Raw genomic sequence first — 24193 nt, forward strand, 5'->3', positions numbered from 1 at the left:
TGATGTGCTGGCCAGTTTTTAACAGCCAGTTGCCAGAGAGTAAGCTTAAATACTGTGTGTTACTGATTTCCTTGGCATATATATCCCCACAACAACCAATTGCAAATTATAAACATGATGTCACCTAGGTCACATAATTCCTCGAAAATTTACAAATCAGTTTCATGAACAGACTACAAACTTGTTTTAGCCACTAGAGCCAGTTCTGTTTCTCCAAAATAAGGGTTACTTAAGCACTCACTATAACTCAGGGAATTTTGTTGGGATAATACACTGAAGTGTTTTAAGAACAAAAATCCAGCTAACATGGATAATTATCAAGAAATTGGTATACTTTATCTAAACTAAATGTAAAAAGCAGCTTTTTCTTGCAATTTTCCCTAGCCAAATTCTAAAGTGCTAAATCTTTATACATACACAATTCTCTGGACAGAAGTAATATTTAAGAAAACAGACACCAAGTAAAATATAAGAACCACATTATAGGAACTGACATTACCTGTTTCACTGTATTCTGCACATAAGACATAGCAGAATGGCAACCTCTATACAAAGTCTGAATTTTTCACTTTATTTCTACCTTATAAAGGTCAAAGAAAATGGAGATCATATTTAAAATGACCTATGAAATGTGCTTATGCCAAAAAAGTGTAGGAACTAGATTGCTAGACTTCTATGTAATAAGAGAACCATATAATTTGGTAAACATTTCTCAGGTATAACTGAACTTTGCTTTTTATGGTCAATGTATTTTAAAATGATATGCATGTGTGTTGTATTGTAAAAAGTCAAGTCACATTTTAGATCCACTTTTCTATTTTTTTGCTTGAAACTACACATCTTAGGAAATCTAATGAATACCATGAATGCTTTTAGAGAGAAATTCACATATCTGCATATACATAAAATACTGCATAAAATGTTAAAGGACAGATATTCTATAACTGAACTTTGGATTCTGGATTCATTCAAAAACCAGTATTTTCTTTACAATATTTATTTACAGAGAGAGGGAGAAGCATACAGATAGGATCTCCATCCAATGGCTTACTCCCTAGATGGCCACAATGGCCAGGGCTGGACCTGGTTTAGACCAAGCTGATGTCAGGACCCAGAAGCTTCTTCCAGGTCTCCCACATAGGTGGCAGGGACCCAAATACTTGGGCCATCTTCTGTTGCTCTTCCAAGTCACTAGCAGGGAGCTTTATTGGAAGTGGAGCATATGAGACACAAACTAGCACCCATATGGGATGCTAGTATCTCAGGTTGCAGCTTTACCTGCTACACCACAACACTAGCTCCAACAAACCCATATTTTAATTGAACTAGGAAATCACAACATTCAAACAAAGCTCATGATGATTACCCTTAGAGAGTCAGTACAACTATCTGTAAAGAAAGGAAAGAGTTTAATTTCTATTTCCTTGAATTCAGCTTTTTATTTATTGAATTTACCTGTGGTAAGTTTAGATTTCCAGACATATGTGAGTATTTGAAAGACAAAGTCAAAAATATGAGTTCACTGGATCTTTAAAAATCAAATATCGTAAGTCCTTTATTTTATAAATGAAGAGAAAGAGTTTCCAAGAGTTGAATTAACTGTAACAAGTCTCTATGACCAAGAGGCTTCATTTTACTGTATAAAAGATACAGCTCTGGACAATGTCAGAGACTTTGCATTCCATAAATTATAGGACTTGGAATACAAAGTCTGCTGCACTTATATTTGGGCAGTTATTGTGGTCTATAAATTTTACAAGTATAATATAAACTATAAATGCTGTACACTTGAAAGTCTAGTTTATTGAAAATCATTGCAATTAAGTGATTTTCTGTATTTTGCAACAGTCAAAATAATTAGCTCTGGGGCCAGCCCCACACCGCAGTAGGTTAATCCTCTGCCTTTTATTCTTCTGCATTTTATTCTTTTATGATTGTGATTTTCCAGATTTTAGATTTTAGGGATTTTGATCTTTGAGGACTTTGACATTTGGAATTATAGCATTCAGGACTATATCTATAGAGATCATGTTTAGCACTGATTCATACAATGCTATTCTGCAATAAAGAGGAATGAACCACTAGCATAAAGAGACATGGACAAATCTTCAAAACATAATGTTGAGCAAAAGAAACCTGACACAAATGCATATATAATGTATGATTCCATTTCAAGAAGTTCTAGAAGAGGCACTACTAACATATCATAATAAAAATAAAAAGCCCTGAGGATTATGTGTAAAGTGATTATAAAGATGCATCAGAGAGGCCGGCGCCGCGGCTCACTAGGCTAATCCTCCGCCTTGCGGCGCTGGCACACCGGGTTCTAGTCCCGGTCAGGGCGCCGGATTCTGTCCCGGTTGCCCCTCTTCCAGGCCAGCTCTCTGTTGTGGCCAGGGAGTGCAGAGGAGGATGGCCCAGGTCCTTGGACCCTGCACCCCATGGGAGACCAGGAGAAGCACCTGGCTCCTGCCATCGGATCAGCGCGGTGCACCTGCCGCAGCGCGCCGGCGGTGACCATTGGAGGGTGAACCAATGGCAAAGGAAGACCTTTCTCTCTGTCTCTCTCTCTCATTGTCCACTCTGCCTGTCAAAAAAAAAAAAAATAGAAAAAAAAGATGCATCAGATGCATCAGAGAACCTTCTGGGATAATGTAAGTTTTGGCTGAAGGTTACATGAGTATGTATCAAAGTTCATTGAACCAAGTGTTCCACATCTATGCATTTTATTATAGGTAAACTATACCTCATCTATTGCTTGGCTTGGAATAATTATAAAATTATCTATTGTAAAACATCTACTCTATCAATCACTTGAGGGATTATTACAGAGGTGGCTCACTGACCTCTCTTTGAATAGCACTATCTGTGAGGGGTTAAAACATGTTCTTTTTCTATATTATACTTTCCACAAAATAATAACCTAAAACAAAAATAAAATCATTGTATACATGACTGTATACTGCCAAACATATAGTTACAAACAGAGAGTAAGCTCTTCACATGGATTAAGCTTAGGTACCAACCTCGATATATTTCAGAATCAAATAGGAATCAAAAAAAATATATAGAACTTTGGGCTCTAACCTTGTAACAAAAAGGCAGAATACTTTTTCAGTGAGATCTGTGAAACTATTTTTTTAATTCACCATGTGATTCAAATAAGCAATCTAATTCAGAAAAAAAAAACTGATTCAGATGAGCTAATAGATCAGAGTGTAATGGAGTTATCTGTTCAATTATCTTTTTTATATCAAAATGGTTTCCAAGATTCACTCAAGACCCAATATTTTCATTTTAAATTTTTAAAAAGATGCATTTATTTATAAGGCAGGGTGACAGAGAGGGAGAGACAGAGATCTTGCACCTGCTGGTCATTTACAAATGCTCACAACAGCCAGGGCTGGGCCAGGCCAAAGCGAGGAGCCAGGAACTTCATCTGGGTCTCACATGTGTGTGGCAGGTATAAAAGTAACTTGTGCCATCATCTACTGCCTTTCCAGATACAATAGCAGGGAGCTGGATAAGAGGCAGAGTAGCCAGGAATCAAACCAGTGTGGTGATAGGGAATGTTGGTGTAATAAGCAATGGCTTGAAATGTTGCACCATAACACCAATCCCTCATTTTTAATTTTTCTAAATGAAATACAAAATATTTACTTTCCATATTCAATAATCAAAAAGGTCAATGTTTATAGTGGAAAGTCTTAAGTGTCTTTCTAAGACCATAGTGAAACTTGGTAGACCTGGGTTAGAATTCTAGCTCTGTCCCTTCAAACTATGTCACATTGGGAAAGTCATTTATTCATTTTGAGTCTCAGCCTCTTCTTTTGCAAAAATTGACTTACTGATATTGCCTTGACAAAAGGAATGTAAAATCACCAAGTATGTTGCATGTAAACAAGACATGTTTGCTTTATTTCATCCTGATAAATGTTGAATAGTTACTCCTAGACTTCCATAAAACAAAATAAAATTGGAAATCTCTTGAATTTGTAATGAGAGATTTATACTCTATTCCTTCTTCAAGGTCAGGAAGTTTTAGCCTTTTTTGCATCAAATTTAATTTTTCTCATAAAAAATTTTCAAATATTCACTTAGGCAACTTCAATTTCTTCTGGATAGTTGTTTATCAAGGCTATAGTTATCATGGTTAGAGTGGAATAATTCATTATCTCATCATTGACTGGACATTTCATCAAACATATTTTATTGTTGAGACAACTTGTCAGTAATATTCAATTTGCTGTCTCATCAGCAATAGAGTGTATAGTAATTAAATTTTTATCATGACAACATCTCATCCCTATTGCTCATGCATAATTCACATTTTACATGTCAAATATCAACCACACATATTTTGTGCTAATGAGGATAGAAAATAGAGTTTACCTTCTCAGTTGTCTCCTCAGACTATACAAATAATTGTGTTCTCTTTGTAAGGACAAGGCTAGGCAAAGGCACAAATTTGAAACAGCAGCCCCAATTCCCTAGCCTATCCTCTAAGGATTTCCCAAGTGACCCAAATCATATTCAGCTGAAAGTAAAATACAATGTAAAGTGCAATGATTATTTAAAACAATTAGAAATCTATTCATCCTCTAAAGTCTGGTACAAATGACACTTCATCTGTATATTTTTTTACTCTGTAATCACAGCACTTGAACTACTATGGATTATCCTTCCCATTTTTCTGTGATATACATGAAAGTAAGTTCAAGTTTCCTTTGGATATAATTTTCCAGTGCTTGGCATAATGCTTGTCTAACAGACAAACTCAAATAAATAAAATTAATCTAAATGGATCAAATTTATATTCTGAAAGAATGGTTGCATTTTGAAAGAAACAAGCAAAGAATACAGGCTTATATTTCCATAAATACATATAATGTCACTTAAAGGAAGGATACATTTATAAATAGATAAAACTTTCCTATATTTAATCAAATCATACCAAATTTTTGTTTCACCACTCAACCATCTCTCCAGCCTCACCTTAACTCCTTGACTCCAACAAAACCATTCTTTGGGCTTGATGGCTCTTCAATACCCTCAATATATGGTAAACTACTTGTTACTCTTCAAAATTCAGCAAAAAAGTGACCTGCTCCATAATTCCTGCCTCTTCTGAGTTTCTACTGTAGTCTATTTATACCACCAACAATACTACACAGCTTCTAGGAACAGAGTGCCTAACATGCACAAGCATTGTATCAGATATTTTATAAAATACTCATGTTAGAGTCATACCAAAGAGATATTAATTTCATTATTTAGAAAAAAAGGACTTACATGGCATACTAGAGGTTACACAGCAAGTATAGGAGTCCCCCTTATCCATGGTTTCACTTTCTGCAGCTTCAATTATCCATAGTCAATTGTGGTCCAAAAATATTTAGTGGAAAATACCAGAAATAAATAATTCATGAGTTAAAAATATGTACCATTCTATATGGTATGATTAAATTTTGCATAACACTCCACAGAACATGAATCATCCTTTTGTCCAATATATCCATACTGTGTATACAACCTGTTTGTTACCTCCTGGCCATGTCAGTCATCAAATTGATTGTCACAGTACCAAACCACTTATGGTCAAGTAACCCTATTTCACTTCATAAAGGCCCCAAAGTACAAGAGCAGTAGTGATGCTTGTAGTTTGAATATACCAAAGAGAAGCCCTAAAGTGCTCGTTTAAATGTAAAGGTAATGCTGAGTGAAATAAGCCAGTCCCAAAGGGACAAATATCATATGTTCTCCCTGATTGGTGACAACTAACTGAGCACCAAAAAGGAAACCTGTTGAAGTGAAATGGACACTATGAGAAACAGTGACTTGATCAGCTCTTGTCCTGACTGTTGATGAACAACTTAATACTTCATCCCTTTTAGTATTTTTTGTCCTACTTAATACTATTGGTTGAACTCTGTAATTAACACACAATTATTCTTAAGTGTTGAAATTTAACTGAAAAGTGATCTCTGTTAAATATAAGAGTGGGAATAAGAGAGGGAGGAGAGGTACAATTTGGGACATGCTCAATTGGACTTGCCCCAAATGGTAGTGTTAGAAACATGCCAGGGGATTCCAATTCAATCCCATCAAGGTGGCATGTACCAATGCAATCTCACTAGTCCAAGTGATCAATTTCTGTTCACAATTGATCATAATGATAGGTCTAAGAACCAAAGTGATCACACAAACAAGAATAGTGTCTGCAAATACTAACTGATAGAATCAAAAAGGGAGAGAACAATCCAACATGGGAAGTGAGATACACAGCAGACTCATAAAATGGCAGATGTCCTAAACAGCACTCTGGCCTCAGAATCAGCCCTTAAGGCATTCGGATCTGGCTGAAGAGCCCATGAGAGTATTTCAGGCATGGAAAGCCAAGACACTCTGGGGAAAAAAATAAAAAACCTAAATGAAAGATCTCTGCCAGTGAGATCCCAGTGGAAAGAACGGGTCATCAAAGAAGGAGGTACCTTTCTCTGAAGGGAGGAGAGAACTTCCACTTTGACCGTGGCCTTGTCTAAATATGATCAGAGTCGGTGAACTCAGGGGGCTTCCATAGCCTTGGCAGCTCATGACAAGAGCCTAGGGTGATTACTGATGCCATAAACAAGAGTGTCAATTTGTTAAGTCAACAACAGGAGTCACTGTGCATTTACTCCTCATGTAGGATCTCTGTCCTTAATGTGTTGTCCAATGTGAAGTAATGCTATAACTAGCACTGAAACAGTATTTTACATATTGTGTTTCTGTGTGGGTGCAAACTGATGAAATCTTTACTTAATATATACTAAATTGATCTTCTGTATATAAAGATAATTGAAATGAATCTTGATGTGAATGGAATGGGAGAGGGAGCGGGAGATGGGAGGATTGCGGGTGTGAGGGAAGTTATGGGGGGGGGAAAGCCATTGTAATCCATAAGCTGCACTTTGGAAATTTATATTCATTAAATAAAAGTTTTAAAAAATGTAAAGGTAAATGTTCTCAACTTAATGAAGGATTAAAAAAATATATATACTGATGATGCTAAGCTCTGTGCTAAGAACAAGTTTTCTAGCCATAATTGTGAAGAAGGAACAAGAAATTTGGGCTAGTTTTACCGTAAGAGTGTATAAGTATTTAGATAAAATGGAATAGTCATAATGTTTCTTTATGTAGGTATAGAAAAAAATATAATATATACATGGTCTGGTACTATCTGGTTGCAAGTACTCACTGAGGATTCTGGCACATATCCCCTGCAAGAAAGGACAGACTAATGTAATTTACAAAACAGGAATTCAACCAAGACTCCCCAACTTCAAAACTCTTATTTACCCTGTATCTCATAGTTTCTGAGTAAATGAGAAAATGATTGAATGAATGGCAACCTTGGCAAAGGAGAGCATATTCTCATGAGAATACAACTAGCTAAAACACATAGATTACATAATTCAACTTTTTCTCCCACATTTTTATTAGATATATTGGAGTATATTAAGATACTTTTGTTAGGAGGCTGGCATTGTGGCAAAGCAGGTAAACCGCCGCCTGCACTGCCAGCATTCCACATGAACACAGGGTCAAGTCCCAACTACTCCACTTCGGATCCAGCTCTCTGCTATGGCCTGAGAAAGTAGCAGAAGATGGCCCAAGTCCTTGGACCCCCTACACCTGCATGGGAGACCCAGAGGAGTCCTGGTTCCTGGCTTCAGACTGGCCCAGCTCCAGCCCTTGCGGCCATTTGAGGAATGAACCAGCATATGCAAGATTTCTCTCTCTCTCTCTCTCTCTCTCTCTCTCTCTCTCTCTTTCTCTATTTCTCTCTCTCTCATTCTTTCTCTCTCTCTGCCTCTGCCTCTCTGTAATTCTGTCTTTCAAATAAATAGGTAAATCTTTTTTTAAAAAAATATATTTTTTTAAGATAGTTAAGGAATGAGGCAGAGAGCATACCATGATTTGAATGCAATCTCCTATTGCAACAGCATTTTAAAACACATTTTCCCTATTCAAACACCTCAGTGTCAAGACAGGTTCATTATATGTTCTTTCCATTTAAGCCCATTGTGATCACATTTCCCTTGGTTATCAGCCCCAGGAGTCCCAGCTGGGAGCTATAACATGCATAAAATGTCTGCTGAGCCAGGTTAAATGAATGTCAGTTAGGGGACTAATATTATTAACATTATATGATAATTTGCAATTATCAGTCAAATAAGATCAGTTACCAGAGGACCAGGGAGGTCGTAGCAAGAAGTGAAAAACAAAATCAGCACACTCTTTGCTCAATGGGTTTATATCCTAAAGAGGCAATTGCAAACAAGGGAGGAATAGAAGGGCTCTCCAGGGAGAGCTGAGAAAGAGGAGGAGCCCTTCAATTGTTCTTGTCTTAATGAAAAAAGGTTTATGTGGAAAACAAGCTAAACTACACTGCCTCATCTGTCCTCCCACAGTACACACTTAACTCCTCTACAAACAGATTGGGTTAATGCACTGTTGTTGAGAGGCAGCTGTGGTTCAGGAGAAAACATTGATTAGGGATTTAGAGCCTATGGATTCTTGTCCTGGGTCTGTCACTTACCAGCCTGTAACATTGGTCTCTATTCTCTTACAGCCCATGTTTCCCCTCAATAAAAATAAAAGTTCACACTAGCTCAATCTAAGATCTTTCGAATTCTAAAATTCAATATATTCCCATTAAATCAAATACTTAGTTAAGTTCAATTTCACTCACACTCTGCTTCCTACTGACATCAATGTTGGTTTTCTTAGATTTTTGGCAATCTGCCCCAGCACAGATCCTTCTCATATCAGGCAAAGGGGCTGGTAGGAGAAAGCATCAAAACTAGAGAACAGAATCGTTTCTACAATTTTGAAAATCATTTAAGTGCTCCATTAGGCCCTTCACAATCTGGCCTTCCAATAATTCTCTGATTATATCTCTCATTTCCTCTTCACTGCTCTCCTTGTCAGGATATGGGATGTAATAGTAAGTGCTATAAAGAATTCAACAAATGTAAAGCAGAAAATAACACTGTTCCTCAACAGTAGAGACAAGGGCTGTAAATCAACAAATCATAAAATGTCAATTTTGCTCATACATACTACATTTTTTTTGTACTCTATTAGTTACCACAGATCAAGGAAAACATAGTCTTTGTCTTTTTTAGTGAAGATTTATTTATTTACTTTAAAGTCAGAGTTACACAGAGAGGAGTGGCAGAGAGAGAAAGGTCTTCCATCCACTGGTTCATTCCCCATTTGGCCGCAATGGCTGAAGCTGTGCCAATTTGAAGCTAGGAGCCAGGAGTTTCTTCCAGGTCTCCCACGTGAGTGCAGGGGTCCAAGGACGTGACCCATCTTCTACTGCTTTCATAGATCACAGGAGAGAGCTAGAATGGAAATGGAACAGCAGAGACTTCTACTGGCACCCATATGGGATGCAGCTTCTTTACCTGCTATGCCACAGTGCCGGCACAATCTTTGTCTTTTTGAGACTGGCTTATTTCATTAAGTACAATGGTTTCCAGTTGCATCCATTTTATTGCAAAAGAGAGGATTCCATTCTTTTTTATGGCTGAGTAGAGTTCCATACTATATTTATAACACAATTGCTTTATCCAGTCCATAGTTGATGGACATGTAGGCTGATTCCATATCTTAGCCATTGTCAATTGAGCTGCAATAAAAATGGGTGTACAGATGACCGTTTCATATGCTGATTTCAATTCCATTGAGTTAATCTGAGAAGTGAGATTGCTGGGTCATATGGCAAATCTATTTTCAGATTTCTGAGGCATCTTTATACTGTCTTCTACAACAGCTGTACTAGTTTACATTTCTAACGAACATTAGATTAGGGTAGCTTTTCCTCTACATTCTTGCCAGCATTTATTGTTTTTTTCTTTCTGTATGAGAATCATTATAACTGGGATGAGGTGAAATCTCATTGTGATTTAGATTTGCATTTCCCTGATGGCTAGTGAGCCTGAGTAGTTCATGTATCTGTTAGCCATTTGAATTTACTCTTTGGAAAAGTGCCTGTTAAGCTAGTTAGCCAATTTCTTAAGTAAATTGTTAGTTTTGTTGTTGAGTTTCTTGAACTCATTACAGATTCTGGATGTTAATTTTTATCAGTTGCACAGTTTGGAAATATTTTCTCCCATTCTGTTGCTCGCCTCTTCACTTTGCTGAGTTTCTTTGGGACATGCTCAAGCTGACTTACCTCAAACGGTAGAGTTAGAAACATACCAGGGGATTCGAATTCAATCCCATCAAGGTGGCATGTACCAATACCATCTCACTAGTCCAAGTGATCAATTTCTGTTCACAATTGATCATAATGATAGGACTAAGAACCAAAGGGATCACATAAACAAGAATAGTGTCTGCAAATACTAGCTGATAGAATCAAAAAGGGAGAGAACGATCCAACATGGGAAGTGAGATACACAGCAGACCCATAGAATGGCAGATGTCCTAAACAGCATTCTGGCCTCAGAATCAGCCCTTAAGGCATGCGGATCTAGCTGAAATGCCCATGAGAGTATTTCAGGCATGGAAAGCCAAGACACTCTGGGGAAAAAAATAAAAAACCTAAATGAAAGATCTCTGCCAGTGAGATCCCAGTGGAAAGAACGGGTCATCAAAGAAGGAGGTACCTTTCTCTGAAGGGAGGAGAGAACTTCCACTTTGACCGTGGCCTTGTCTAAATATGATCAGAGTCGGTGAACTCAGGGGGCTTCCATAGCCTTGGCAGCTCATGACAAGAGCCTAGGGTGATTACTGATGCCATAAACAAGAGTGTCAATTTGTTAAGTCAACAACAGGAGTCATTGTGCACTTACTCCTCATGTAGGATCTTTGTCCTTAGTGTGCTGTACATTGAGATTTAATGCTATAACTAGTACTCAAACAGTATTTTTCACTTTATGTTTCTGTGTGGGAGCAAACTGTTGAAATCTTTACTTAATGTATGCTAAACGGATCTTCTGTATATAAAGAGAATCGAAAATGAATCTGGATGTGAATGGAAGGGGAGAAGGAGTGGGAAAGGGGAGGGTTGCGGGTGGGAGGGACATTGTGGGGGGGAAGCCATTGTAATCCATGAGCTGTACTTTGGAAATTTATATTCATTAAATAAAAGTTAAAAAAAAAAGCTTCTAAACTTGATGTAATCCCATTTGTAAATTTTGGCTCTGATTGCCTGTGCCTCTGGGGTCTTTTCTAAGAAGTCGTTGCCTATGTCAATGTCTTACAGAATTTCCCCATCATTCTCTAATAATTTGATAGTATCAGCTCATAGACTTGAGTCCTTGATCCAGTGTGAGTGGATTTTTGTGTAAGGGATAAGGTAAGGGTCTTGTTTCATACTTATACACATGGAGATCCAGTTTTCCCATAACCATTTGTCAAAGAGACTGCCCCTTGTCCAGGGATTGATTTGCACTCCTTTGATAAAGATACATTGGCTGAAGATGCATGGATTGATTTATGGAGTTTTTATTCTGTGCCATTGGTCTATGTGTCTATTTTTGTGCCATTACCAGGCTCTTTTGATTATAACTGCCCTGTAGTATGTCTTGAAAACTGGCATTGTAATGCCTCCAGCTTTGCTTTTGTTCTACAAGATTGCTTTAGCTATTCAGGGTCTCTTGTATTTCCATATGAATTTTGGCATCACTTTGTTTGAGATTTGGAAATAATGTCATTGGTATTTTGTTTGGGATCACATTAAATCTGTAAATTGCTTTTGGTACTATGGACATTTTGATGATATTGATTCTTCCAATCCATTAACATGGAAGATTTTCCCACTTTTTGTGTCTTCTTCTTTTTCTTTAATATTTTTTAAATTTTCATTGCAGAGATTATTTACCACCTTAGTTAAATTTATTCCAAGATATTTAAATTTTTGTAGTTATTATGAATTGAAGTTCTTTCTCAGCAACAGCATTATCTGTGTATACAAAAGCTATTGATTTCTCTTTGTTAATATTATACCCTCTAACTTCACCAAAGTCTAATATGGGTTAAATAATCTCTTGGTGTAATCTTTTGGTTCACCTATATATAGAATAATGTCATCTGTGAACAGGGATACTTTGACTTCCTCATTTCTAATTTGTATCCCTTCTATCTATTTCTTTTTCTTGCCTAATGGCTCTGGCTAAAATTTCCTGAATTACATTGAACAGCAGTGGTGAAAGTAGGCATCCTTGTCCAGTTCCAGATCTTAGTGGAAATGTTTTCTACTTTTCTTCATTCAATATGATGCTGGCTGTGGGGTTGTTGTATATTTCCTTGATTGTATTGAGGAATGTTCCTTCTATACCCAATTTGCTTAAGGTTTTTATCATGAAAGAATGTTGCATTTTATCAAATGCTTTTCCTGAATCTACTGAAATAATCATATGGTATTCTTTTAAAATTTATTTTTATTTATTTGAAAGAGTTACAGAGAGAGGTAGAGACAGAGAGAGAGGTCTTCCATCAACTGGTTTACTCCACAAATGACCACGATGGCCAAAGCTGAGCTGATCCAAAGTCGGGAGCCAGGAGCTTCATTAGGGTTTCCCACATGGGTGCAGGGACCCAAGGACTTGGGCCATCTTCTATTGCTTTCCCAGGCCATAGAAGAGAGCTGGATTGGAAGTGGAGCAGCTAGGACTCAAACAAGTGCCCACATGGGATGCCGGCACTTCAAGGCAGGGTTTTAACCTGCTGTGCCATAGCATTGGACTCCATATTTTTTATATATATTTTTATTTTTGACAGGCAGAGTGGACAGTGAGAGAGAGAGACAGAGAGAAAGGTCTTCATTTTTTTGCCGTTGGTTCACCCTCCAATGGCCGCCGCAGCCGGTGTGCTGTGGCCGGCGCACCGCGCTGATCCGATGGCAGGAGCCAGGTACTTATCCTGGTCTCCCATGGGGTGCAGGGCCCAAGGACCTGGGCCATCCTCCACTGCACCCCCTGGCCACAGCAGAGAGCTAGCCTGGAAGAGAGGCAACCAGGACAAAATCTGGCACCCCGACCAGGACTAGAACCTGGTGTGCCAGCGCCACAAGGCGGAGGATTAGCCTAGTGAGCCGTGGCGCTGGCCTCCATATGGTTTTTATTCTTCAATATGTTAACATGATGTATCACATTTATGGATTTGCATATGTTGAACCATGTACATACCAGTAATAAATCCCACTTGCTCTACATGAATGATCTTTCCGAGGTGTTGATGGATTCAATTAGTTAGCATTTTGTTGAGCATTTTTATATCTATGTTTATCAGTGATATTGGTCTCTAGTTCTCTTTGTTGTATCTTTTTCTGATTTTAGAATTAAGGTGATGCTTGCCTCATGGAATGAGTTTGGGAGGATTCCCTCCACCCCTTTCAATTGTTTTGAATAACTTGAGAAGAATTGGAATTAGTTCATGAAAAGTCTGGTCGAATTCAGCAGTGAAGTCATCCATTGCACTTTTCTTTGTTTTGAGGATCTTTGTTATTGATTCAACCTCCATTTTGGTTATTGGTCTGTTGTTTGTTTTTTTTTTTTCTTTCTATTTAGGTTTTCTAGGTCTTCATATCTCAATTTTAGTAGATTGTACATATCCAAGAATCTATCCATTTCTTCTAGATTTTCCAATTTGTTGGCATATAGCTGTTTGTAGTAAATCCTGAAGATTCTTTTTATTTCTGTGGTACCCATTGTTCTATCTCCTTTTATCATCTCTGATTTTATTGATTTGGGTCTTCTTCTTTTTAGGTTAGTTGGTACAATGTGTATCAACTTTCTTTATTGTTTACAAAAAAAAACAGCTCTTTATTTCACCAATCTTTTGTATTTTTTGTTTGATTTCTTCCCTAATTTCAATTATTTTTTTCCTTTTACTAATTTTGTGTTTGTTTTGTTATTGTTTTTCTAAGTCCTTTAAATGCATTTATAGCTCATTTATTTGATGCCAATTTTCCAATTTTCTGATATAAGCACTAATTGCTATTAATGTTCCTCAACACTGTTTTTGCTGTATCCCACATATTTTGATATGTTTATTATTATATTCATTCATTTCCAGGAATTTTTATTTTGCTTTTGATTTCTTCTAGGGCCCACTGTTCATTCAGGAGTGTGTTGTTCAAGCTCCATGTGTGCATATTTTCTTTAGATTATTATGGTTTTTTTTCAGCTTTATTCCATTGTGGTCAGAAAAGATACATGGTATGATTTTGTTTTTCTTTAATTGGTTGAGACTTGATTTATGGCCTAGCAATATGGTAAATATCACAGAAAGCTCCATGCACTGATCACAAGAATGTGTATTCTTCAGCCATGGGATGAAATGTTCTATAGATATCAGGTCCATTTGGTACATAATGTAAATTAGCTGTGTTGTTTCTATTTGATTTTTTGTCCAGTTTACCTGACCATTGATGAAAGTGGGTTGTTGCTCTTGTATTGAAGTCTATGTCTCCTTTTAGATAAATTAACATTTATATTAAATAGCCAGGTGCACTTTAATTGGATGCATATATATTTATTAGTCACATTTTCCAGTTGAATTGATCCCTTAATCATTACATAGTGCCTTTCTTTGTCCCTTTTAACAGTTTTTGTGTTAAAATCTATTTTGTCTGATATTAAGATGGCTATAGCCACTCATTTTTGTTTTCTGTTAGCATGGAATATATTTTTCCATCCTTTTACTTTCAGTCTGCATGTATCTTTGTTGGTAAAGTGTCTTTCTTATGGGCAGTAAGTAAATGGATCTTGTGTTTTAATCCATTCAGCAAGTCTGTAACTTAGGCCATTTACATTCAAAATAATGTTGCTATTGATAAGTAACAATTCCATATATTTTTCTATTTCTAATATGTTTCCATAAATATTTCTTTATGTTTCCTTTGTAGTTTTTCTAGATTTTCCATCTTTGCTTTCCTTCATAATGACTATCTTTCTTTGTTCCTCTGTGTAGCACACACTTAAGCACCATTTATAAGGCTTGATGACTGGTGAAAACGTCTTTCAATTTCTGTTATGGAAGTTCTTTATTTCACCTTTATTTATAAATGAGAGCTGTGTAGGATATAGTATTCTTGGTTGACTTTCTTTTCTTGTAAGACTTAGACTATGTCTCCATTCTCTCCTATCCTGTAGGGTTTCTAATGAGAAATCAGTTGTGACTCTAATTGCAGACCCTCTGAAGACAACCTAGCATTTCTCTTGTACACATTTTAGAATCCTTTCCTTAAGTTTTACTGTAAAAGTCTGACTACAATGTGTTCTGATGAACATCTCTCTGGTCATGTCATAGGAGTTCTATGTGCTTCCTATACTTAGATGTCCCTTTATTTCTCCAAATTAGGGAACTTCTGTGTTATTTATTTCACTAAATAGGCCCTCTATTCAATTCTACACCTTCAGAAACTCCTATGATTTGTATGTTGGGTCATTTGATACTATTCCATAAATTTTCAACATTTTTTAAAATTTTTTCTAATTTCTTCTTTTTTTTGATCTGACAGATATTTCCAAAGATTTTTCTGCAACATTTGATATTCTTTCTTCTGCCTCACCAAGTCTGTTATAAAGGCTTTCCATTGCATTATTATTTGACATAATGAATTCTTAATTTCTAATATTTCAGTTTGATTTCTTTTCAAATTCTCAATTTCATAAGAAAATTTTTCATCCATGTCACATATTGATTTCTTTAACTCATGAATTTGCTTCTCATGGTTTCTTAGTAATCCTATGATCTTTAGAATTCCATTTCAGTCATTTCAGTGGTCTCTTTATTTTACATTCTAATATTGAAGTGCCATTGTGCTCCTTTGGAGGAGTCACAATGTCTTCTTTGTTCTTGTTTCTTGTATTTCTGTGTTTATTTTGAGGCATTTGTGAAAATACTTGTTGGTTTTTCCTCTGATGAGTTTTACCATTGAACTATGCCTCTGTGACTTAGTGGAATGTCTGCGCTTTTTTTTTTTTTTTTTTTTTTTGCTTTCAAACTTTTATTTAATGAATATAAATTTCCAAAGTACAGCTTATGGATTACAATGGCTTTCCCCCCATAACGTCCCTCCCACCCGCAACCCTCCCCTTTCCCACTCCCTCTCCGCTTCCATTCACATCAAGATTCATTTTTGTTTCTCTTTATATACAGAAGATCAGTTTAGCATACATTAAGTAAAGATTTCAACAGTTTGCTCCCACACAGAAACATAAAGTGAAAAATACTGTTTGAGTACTAGTTATAGCATTAAATCTCAATGTACAGCACACTAAGGACAAAGATCCTACATGAGGAGTAAGTGCACAGTGACTCCTGTTGTTGACTTAACAAATTGACACTCTTGTTTATGGCATCAGTAATCACCCTAGGCTCTTGTCATGAGCTGCCAAGGCTATGGAAGCCCCCTGAGTTCACCGACTCTGATCATATTTAGACAAGGCCACGGTCAAAGTGGAAGTTCTCTCCTCCCTTCAGAGAAAGGTACCTCCTTCTTTGATGACCCGTTCTTTCCACTGGGATCTCACTCGCAGAGATCTTTCATTTAGGTTTTTTATTTTTTTACCCAGAGTGTCTTGGCTTTCCATGCCTGAAATACTCTCATGGGCATTTCAGCCAGATCCGCATGCCTTAAGGGCTGATTCTGAGGCCAGAGTGCTGTTTAGGACATCTGCCATTCTATGGGTCTGCTGTGTATCTCACTTCCCATGTTGGATCGTTCTCTCCCTTTTTGATTCTATCAGCTAGTATTTGCAGACACTATTCTTGTTTATGTGATCCCTTTGGTTCTTAGTCCTATCATTATGATCAATTGTGAACAGAAATTGATCACTTGGACTAGTGAGATGGCATTGGTACATGCCACCTTGATGGGATTGAATTCGAATCCCCTGGTATGTTTCTAACTCTACCGTTTGAGGTAAGTCAGCTTGAGCATATCCTGAATTGTACATTTCTTCCCTCTCTTATTCCCACTCTTACATTTAACAGTGATCACTTTTCAGTTAAGTTTCAGCACTTAAGAAGAATTGTGTATTGATTACAGTATTCAACCAAAAGTATTAAGTAGAACAAACAAACAAAAATACTGTCGCTCCCCGTCTTCATGGAGGAACGACACAGGACCCTGCGCTGTTCTTTCGTCTGCTCGACCCTCCCCGGGTTTGCTGCTGGTTCTTCCCGGGTTGGCTGCTGGCCCTTCCCGGGTTGGCTGCTGGTCCTTCTCGGGTTGGCTACCGTCCCTTCCACCTCCGTGGAAGGGCGGTTCCCCCTGCCACATTCCCCACTTCCGCGGGGGAGCGGCACACCCCCGGCCGGCTCTCTCGGGGGCTGCACAGGTGTTCCCCTTAGATGTTCCTGGTGCATGACGTCTCTCTCCTCCTTTATAGTCCTCTTCCACCAATCCCAACTCTGCTACCCACACGCCGAGTACGCTGCTCTCCTCCAATCAGGAGCAGGTCCCACAGTTTATTGGTTGAACTGGAGGCAGCTGTGTAGAAGCTGTTTCCCTTCTCAGCGCCATATTGTGGGAAAGCAGATGCATAGAATAAGTCTTAATTCCAGTAACTTAGTCTAGTCCGAGTTGCTCCCAGTTGCTCCCCACAAATACTAAGAGGGATAACAACTGAGCACCAAGGGGGAAACTTGTTGAAATGAAATGGACACGATGAGAAACAGTGACTTGATCAGCTCTTGTCCTGACAGTTGATGTACAATGTAATACTTTATCCATTTTAGTATTTTTTTTGTTCTATTACCATTGGTTGAACTCTGTAATTAACACACAATTATTCTTAGGTGTTTAAATTTTAACTGAAAAGTGATCCCTGTTAGGAATTTGGAAAACATTATGCTGAGTGTAATAAGCCAATCCCAAAGGGACAAATACCACTTGTTCTCCTTGATAGGTGACAACTAACTGAGCACCAAAAAGAAACCTGTTAAAGTGAGAAATGGTGACTTGATCAGCCCTCACCCTGACTGTTGATGCTCTTTTTTTTATAATAAGATTTATTGATTTGAAAATCAGAGATACAGAAAGGCAGAGGCAGAGAGAGAGAGAGAGAAAGAGATCTTGCATCCACTGGTACACTCCCCAATAGCCACAATGGCAGGGACTGGGCTGATCCGAGACCAGGAGCTTCTTCTGGGTCTCCCACTTGGGTGCAGGGGTCCAAAGACTTGGACCATCTTCCACTGCTTTCCTAGGTGCATTACCAGGGTGCTGGATCAGAAGTAGAGCAACTGGGACTCGAACTGGTGCCCATATGGGATTTTGGCACTGCAGGCAGCTATTTTACCCACTATACCAGAACGCCAACCCTGGGCCCTGGAATGTCTGCTCTTTCAATGAATACCCAGAGGTCTCTGCTGGGTATTCCCTCTCAGGTCAGTGTTCAAAAGTGGAGTAAGAATCCAGAATGACACCTAAATTGGGCATGGTAGATCTCCTCTATTGATAGCAGGAGAGAGGGTATGATCAGGCCTGTTGGCATAATCACCTCCTCTCTTCCAATGTGATCTATTACTGGGGTTAGCCCACAATGGATACTACCCCCATCCACACTGGAGTTATATGAACCACACAGAGGATCTGTGCAGTTCTCACTGTGAGCACAGAACCCTCTCAGTGACCCAGGCTGTCAGGGAGCTCTGAGCCTCTGTCACCAGACACAGTGATTGCCAGTGACCCAGCTACAACCCACACCCTACCATGCAGAGAATTCTTATGTCACAGCACACAAGTCCCCCACAGTTACAGGGTGCAGAGGATCCAGTTAGTTGCACAAACTTGTTCTATCCATGGAGAGAGCAGAGACGTCCCAAGAGCCAGCTGCATGAGGATGCTCTACCTTGGCAGTGTGAATTTGGATCCTGGGATATGCTGAGAGGATGGGGGCACCTCACAGTCATATGTGGGTGCCTCGCTAGCTCCCTTTCAACTCTCCCAGCCAGACTAAAAGTCATTTGGGAACACGGATTTTTCCCCCTGGGAAAATACCCTGGTCACACACATGCACGAGAGCTGCCTGCAGCCTCTACTGATGTCAGAATGGTACCTTCTCCCTGCCAGTTGCCAGGCACCCTTGTAGAGAGATGGAAAGAAACAAATGTGCTTTTCTTTCACTGGATTATCCTGCCCCCTGTTAGGGCTCCAGGCTGGACTTAAAATTTGTGTGGTCCTCAATGTTTTCCCTCAGGCAATACCACAAGTAGCATGGGCTACCTCCATCTGTACTCACTTCGGTCTCAGACGCTGACATGCCCTACAGCCCCAGTTGTTAGAGTCCTATGTGTGGTATCCCTCTCACTACTACACTTCTGCACCTTCCACATTGCTCCACAGTGTCCCTCTTTCTTGTGTAGAATTTCCACTGCAAACTTCTCTCTGACTCTCCCCGGGGAATTCACTTCCTCTGCTTTTCTTTTGCTACCTTCCCCTAGTCCGAAGCAGCATGTTGTTTCCCTATTCAGCCTTCTTGGAAACTATCCAATAAATATCTTATAGCATTTAACCCTGTCCAAAAATTTGCTTCTTGTGATGCCTGAACTACTACCATAAAACATATACATTCTTTTTTTTTTTTAAAGATTTTATTTATTTGAGAGGTAAAGTTACAGACAGAGGGAGAAACAAAGGTCTTCCACCCACTGGTTCATTCCCAAATGGCCATAACAGCTGGAGCTGGGCCAATCAGAAGCAAGGAGCCAGGAGGTTCCTCTTGTTCTCCTATGTGGGTGCAGGGGTTCAAGCTCTTGGGCTATCCTCCAGTGCTTCCCCAGGCCACAGCACGTAGCTGGTTGGAAGAGAGCAGCCAGGACACGAACCAGCACCCACGTGGGATGCCAGTGCTGCAGGCAGAAGCTCAGCCTACTACATAAAGTGTTGGCCCTAAAACTTACAACATTCTATATGCATTTGTTTCAATTTAATTGTCCATCACCTTCACCTCAAAAAAGTAGAGACTTAGTTTAATATTATTGATAATACTATAGAGGCTTGTTAAGACCAAATAACCTTGGTAGAGAAATATCATTTATATTTGTTAATTTTATTCAATTCATGAAAAAATTTATTGACTAGATGTTTTAGTCTAATATCATAAGTATATAGTAAATCAAGCTTCCAGTGAATAAGGCAAATATCTAAATAAATAATTATAACATACTGTGTCAAGGTTCTATTAAAAGTATTAATAGAGCCGGCGCCGTGGCTCAATAGGCTAATCCTCCACCTTGCGGCGCCGGCACACCGGGTTCTAGTCCCGGTTGGGGCGCCGGATTCTGTCCCGGTTGCCCCTCTTCCAGGCCAGCTCTCTGCTATGGCCAGGGAGTGCAGTGGAGGATGGCCCAGGTGCTTGGGCCCTGCACCCCATGGGAGACCAGGAAAAAGCACCTGGCTCCTGGCTCCTGCCAGGATCAGCGCGGTGCGCCGGCTGCAGTGGCGGCCATTGGAGGGTGAACCAGCGGCAAAGGAAGACCTTTCTCTCTCTGTCTCTCTCTCTCACTGTCCACTCTGCCTGTAAAAAAAAAATAAATAAATAAAAAAATAAAAGTATTAATAATGTATGGCCCACAAATGACTGCACAAATACTTAAAAATTTAAATTCTACACATTTAAGGTAAAGAATTGTGAATGTCACGTGAATTATAAAATGGGTAATTCCATCTCAATAACTACATTGTTTGTCCTATATCTCAAGATCTCCTCAGAAGCAGATGTTCTTGTGAAGATTTTCCTCAGGGATATAAAGTAAAATGAAGGTCATTCCTTATTGTATGAGAGTATGCTGCTCAATGTTTACACTGATGGACTAGGTAAGAAAGTAGAATCAAATGGTTTTTGAAGGTTATGGTTCTATGACCTATGAAAACAATCTGTGATTCAAGGATATTGAAAATTTTCTAGCTCAAACCTCCAAAAAAAGATTCAGCTCAAATGCCACCTATTCTATGAACCCTTTTATGATTCCTTCAAGACTAGTCAAGGTCCCCACTGTTTTATGCTGTTAAAGCTCCCTGAACTTTTCTTTCTTACCATTTATAAAAAGTGTGGTTTGTCATTTGTGAATTGTGTCATTAATAGATAATAAGTTACATGAAAGAACTATATCTATTATATTGACTGTTATATCTCCACCACCTGACACAGAATAAGATTTCAGTGAATAATACTTGAATGGCTGTAAGGAAGAATGGATGAATAAGTTTAGAGTGAATGATTAGGGACTAGCATTGTGGTATAGCAAGTTAAGCAGCCATTTGTAACACAGGCATCCCATATCCTATTTGTGACACTAGCATCCCATAGTGGATTGATAGTCCAAACACCAGCTGTTCTACTTCCAATCTAGCTCCCTGTTAATGCACCTAAAAAGCAGCAGAAGATGGCCCTCATACTTGAGACCCTGCCACCCATGTGGGAGGCCAGTATGGGGTTCATGAATCCTGGCTTCAATGTGGCCCATACTTGGCTGTTGCAGTCATTTGGGGAAATAATCATTTGATGAAAGATATAATGCTTGCTCTCACTCTCTCTCTCTCTCTGCCTTCGAAATAAATATATCTTTTAAAAAATGAATATGTAAATAAATGTTTTCCTGTATGTATCCAAAAATAAGTATTATCTCCCTTACCTAAACTCCTATTAGATTTTATCTTTACTTTTTACACTGCCTGCCTTCATCTATTCATTCATAATATAAGTGAAAGCTTTACAAATAAAAAGAGTAATACATCTTCACACATATCCCCCGTTTTTGTAAATAGGCATGTAAATATTTGGATTTAGTAACATTAGTTACATTAATGATTCAGCCTTCTCAGATATTGACTACCTCAGCTGAGATTTGGAGATAACAGGAATGACCCTTTGATATCCACTCTGACAGAATGATTACCTCTTTACAGACTGAAACTATTTACTTTCTAGCTTTAGAGGACTTCAGACTGTATTAACATTGCTTGATCAGCCAGTTCTCTATAAAGGGAGGAGCAAAAGTTGCTAAAAGTTATAATAGTATACCTTTTCTGTCTTTTTTTAAAACTCTTTATAGCCACTGAGTAACTTTCTATCTATTAAGAGATCTTTAAAATCCTTTGTCCATTCAATCATCTAATTTTAATCTTTTCACTGTATTCTTTTATGTTATAATGTGGGATGTTCTTATACATATTCCATCTTGAGCTGCAATAATTATTAAGCAATCCTATCTGCCTTGCTGAATTCTAACTGTCACAATATATGATTTTTGTCTGTAATCCCAACAACACCTAAAATAATATCATATACAAAGTATAGAATCTCTTGTTTAAATCACAAATAATCCTTTATTTCAGTAAGCCAAATCTGTGAGAAAAAGATGCCGTTGGCCTGATTTTGTGTTTCCCCAGCCTCTCCTCTAACTTTGAGCTGTACACAACCACTGCTGAAACAGCACTCATGATCAGTTGGTGCCATCATCTGACTTAAAAGGGAAAATAATTGTATATGAAGAAGTGATTACATAATGGACTAAATGGGTGCAACTTAGAGCAGCTAAAGAAAAAAGTTAAGGCTCTGAGAAGCCCAGAAACACAACTTCCAAAAGTGACACTGGTTGCTGGGGAAACAGTCTTGGCAAATAGATTTGCTGTGTCTGAGACAATAGGGAGATGGTTTGGAAGCACAAGAGGGGAGTACAAAAGAAGAACAATATAGAGAACAAAAAATAATACATGAGTGAAATTGATATCTTGAGATTTGATTACTGTTTACAGCCCTTGTCTATACTCTTGCAGAATAGTAGTCTGTCTACTTTTTACTTGTTGAATCCTTTATTTAATGGAGGAAATCATGTAATTATAAAGTATATTGAAAGTATACTGTCGTGGGGCTGGCACTGTGGTGTAGCAGGTAGAGCCGCCACCTGCAGTGCTGGCATCCCAAATGAGTGCCGGTTCTTGTCCCAACTATACCACTTCCAATCCAGCTCTCTGCTATGGCCTAGGAAAGCAGCGGAAGATAACCTAAGTTCTTGGGCCCCCGCACCCACATGGGATACCCAGAAGAAACTCCTGGCCCCTGGCTTTGGATTATCCCAGCTTCGACCATTGCAGTCATTTGGGGAGTGAACCAGCAGATGAAAATTTCTCTCTCTGTTTACCTCTGCCTCTCTGTAACTCTGCCTTTCAAACAAATAAATAAATCTTTTTTAAAAAAAGTATACTGTTGTAAAAAATAAAAGAAAAATATATTTAAAAAAGGAAAAATACACTTCAAATAGGACTCTTTTAAGAAGGATGATTTAAAAAAAAATTCTGAGATGTCCTAAGTTTCATTACAAAGGCAACAGATGGGGCTGGCGAGAGTCAGAGGGTGGGCAGTTAGGGTTGTAGATAAGGGAAGCTGAAGCTGACAAAAAGAGTTATTTTATGTTCCTGAGTATGTATTGAAACCTTGACTTAAACCCCATTACCCCAAGTATCAAGCCCACCAGATCCTGTTTTACATAAAATTTTCTTGACTGTTAACCCTAAACAATCCAAAAGCAAAAACTACTTCCTGTAGACTGGATTTCTATTATAGAGCCACCCCAAGCCTAACCCTGTTTTGCATTATCAGCCAATGCTGGTGCAATGTAACAAAAACTCAAGAAGCTTTCCTACACAAAAGCTTATAAAAACATTCTTAGCTCTAGGTCTGGTGGACATTTTAAAAAATACTTTATTTATTTATTTATTTAGGAGATAGAGCTATATACAGGGAAAAGGAGAGACAGAGAAAAAGGTCTTCTATCCACTGGTTCACTTCCCAAATGGCCACAGTGGCCAGAGCTGAGCTGATCTGAAGCCAGGAGCCAGGAGCTTCTTCTGGGTCTTCCAGGGCTCCAAGCTCTGGGGCCATATTCCACTGCTTTATTAGGCCATAGCAGAGAGCTGGATTATAAGAGGAGCAACCTGGATATGAATGGGCAACCATATGGGATGCCAGCGCCACAGGTGGGGTGGCAGCCTACTATGCCACTGTACCAGCCCCTAGTGGACATTTTTTCAATTGCTATCTGTCTTTGCTACTGGTATTTTGGTAGTTTGTAGAAACTTGTCCCAGGGCCTCATCCTTTTTCTGGATAGCATTTGTAATGGCTCTATTTTTATATCAGAGATCCTTTGATTTCAGGTGTTTGGGTTTAACTATGGAGAACA

The 24193-nt window shown here is 38.5% G+C and overlaps 1 protein-coding gene across 8 annotated transcripts in view; it reads right to left on the reverse strand.

The window, feature by feature from the left end:
- Positions 1 to 24193, reverse strand: part of DLG2 (discs large MAGUK scaffold protein 2) — a 2256157-nt gene that overhangs the window by 1824352 nt on the left and 407612 nt on the right. Inside the window, exon 1 of one of the 8 annotated variants that reach the window (XM_070076183.1) lies at positions 5293 to 5353. The exons of the other annotated variants lie outside the window; for them this stretch is intronic. The gene's annotated coding sequence lies outside the window, so the exon portion shown is untranslated. Of the gene's footprint in view, positions 1 to 5292; positions 5354 to 24193 lie in introns of those variants that run through there. 8 annotated transcript variants of the gene reach the window in all.

This window comes from Oryctolagus cuniculus, chromosome 1 (assembly GCF_964237555.1).
Source record: "Oryctolagus cuniculus chromosome 1, mOryCun1.1, whole genome shotgun sequence".
Taxonomy (NCBI): domain Eukaryota; kingdom Metazoa; phylum Chordata; class Mammalia; order Lagomorpha; family Leporidae; genus Oryctolagus; species Oryctolagus cuniculus.